This window comes from Palaemon carinicauda, chromosome 14 (genome assembly GCF_036898095.1).
Source record: "Palaemon carinicauda isolate YSFRI2023 chromosome 14, ASM3689809v2, whole genome shotgun sequence".
NCBI lineage: Eukaryota > Metazoa > Arthropoda > Malacostraca > Decapoda > Palaemonidae > Palaemon > Palaemon carinicauda.
Genome location: NC_090738.1, coordinates 20,426,561 through 20,429,060, shown reverse-complemented (window position 1 = coordinate 20,429,060; position 2,500 = coordinate 20,426,561). Strand labels below are relative to the sequence as shown.

The 2,500-nt window shown below is 31.7% G+C and overlaps 1 long non-coding RNA gene across 1 annotated transcript in view; it reads left to right on the top strand.

Moving 5' to 3' along the window:
- The window catches only part of LOC137653125 (uncharacterized), a 405,092-nt gene that overhangs the window by 234,790 nt on the left and 167,802 nt on the right, over nt 1–2,500 (top strand). The gene's annotated exons all lie outside the window — the stretch shown is intronic.

The window sequence follows — 2,500 nt, the reverse complement described above, 5'->3', positions numbered from 1 at the left end:
TATATTTATATTTATATATATATATACAGTACATATATATATATATATATATATATATATATATACATATATTATATATGTGTGTGTATGTGTGTGTACAAACATATAATCAATCACCGACTATACTTGAAATGCTACTACTGAGATGTCTTTCATAGCGAAAACATAACTAATAGTTGCCATTGAAAGTTTATTCCTTTTAACAAATTTGATGATGAACTATGTTATGACAGATTTATCCTTGACGCGTAATCATGTAAGCACATAACACACGTATATATACATACATACATATGTACACACACACATATATATATACTGTGTATATATATATATATATATATATATATATATATATATATATATATGTATATATATATACTATATGTGTGTGCATGTGTAATTTGGAGTAACTGAACAACTGCATAGATATGTCTGGTTTCATTAAAACAATGGCCATTAGTGTTAAAACTGTAAGAGAAGTTAAATGTCATCACACGAATTATTTATTGAGAATTATATAATGTATGTGAAAACTAAGCACGTATCTAAGTCACCAGAATTGCTGGAAGAAGGCTTGTCTGGACGTATTAGAATATGCACATGCTGATAACGTTAGTAATATGAGGATATATCATCTAAAAATTAACAAAATCAAAGGATGAATTAAGATTCAATTATGTCTTTTCTGTTAAATTAGTTTTAAAAGTAAAATAGTAGATAAAAGAGGCTTTGGGATTACTTTTCCATATTGCTCAGAGAAGCAAAAATATTAATGTTGGTTTCATAAATAGCTGCAAATCCTTGAAGGCTGTCGACCAATAATTATACTAAAATAACCTGCCAAATATTTCATCACTAACATCATTACTATTAAATCAAAAGTGGAATTAGATTAAATGACATGAAGTCGTTAGTGATGTCAGAATTAATTTAAACTAGATCTCTCTCTCTCTCTCTCTCTCTCTCTCTCTCTCTCTCTCTCCTCTCTCTCTCTCTCTTTTCCAGACGAAGATAAATAATTATAGTTGAGATTAATAACAAATGAGAGATAGGACTTCACGCTTGTAAAGTTTTGGCCTACAATTCATCTAACTTCCCAACTATTTTATTCCCTCTTCTTCTTCTTCTTCTTCTTCTTCTTCTTCTTCTTCTTCTTCTTCTTCTTCTTCTTACGAACCAATTGCGTTACTTTTTGTTATGGATATATTTTGAAGTTCTCCCACTTATTCAATCAAGTGTGAAACAGCGTTATAATCGTTTTGAAAAAACCAAAACTGATTATGTTTTCCTGTCAGGGGACTCTTGCATATCGGAAATTACACAACGGACTAGTTTATGAATTCTCGATGTCCCCCTAACCTATTAAAAAACTAATTTCCGAAATGCACGAGGCAATCTCAATCATCTGAAACCCACAGGATGGGGAAGATTGAAGGATCCTGTTAGGAATTAATTTCAAACACTGGATGATTGGTTCGAAGCAGAGAGAGGGACCTAAAGTAATTTGTTTAACCATATAAACGTATTATTCCTACTATTTCAAGCAAGTGGTCCTTCTCTGGTGTCATGTTTGCTGTTAGTGATTTTGAAAAATACTTGCAATTTCATTTCCTTTTTTTAAATCTGTTTTTATTTTTTTTTTGTCACATAATGTAGGTCGCTTATGATGAGCTTCTTTCCAAAGTTTATATTTTCTTTTGTAAGAGGATATGGAGCATTAAGAACAGCTGTAAATGAAAGTCATTTCAATATGATTCGATGAAAACTAGAATATTAACATTCACCTCTCTCTCTCTCTCTCTCTCTCTCTCTCTCTCTCTCTCTCTCTCTCTCTCTCTCTCTCTCTCTCTCTCTCTAGATATATATGTATATATATAATGTGTGTGTATATATGCATATATATATATATATATATATATATATATATATATATATATATATATATATATATATATAATATGTGTCTGTTTGCTGGTATAAACTGGCATAGAAAGTGAGTGGAACGACCTGTCTGAGGCCTTTGTCCTGCCTTGGAATAGTTACGTCTGATGATGATGATATTATTGAGTAATTCAGGACACATACAGTGACGGGTCAAGCAATCGTCAGACGAAAACAAGAGCCACTTCACGCATGCTCTCACCTGAGCCACCGCGGCCCATCTGTCGCTCAGAAATGATATGCGTGTTTATTCCTTACTCTCTCTAAATCTCGTTATCTATCCATTCCTGATACTTATCATTTTTACATTCTCTCCTTTCAGTAAAACTAAGCTTCTGCTAAGCCTTTCATATTCGTTATGTTGGTTATAGGTAAATAATAACTTCGCAACGTGACATTTAATTGAGTTTCAGTGAATATTGATTTGAATATAGCTCTCAGCTCTTCTCTGGTATAAGACTTATCCGTTCAAAAGAGTGGCAAAAAAACATTCACAGCATGATGCTGGAAATTACGAAATTGGTTTAAGAATTACACATTATGTTTCTCTCAAAAC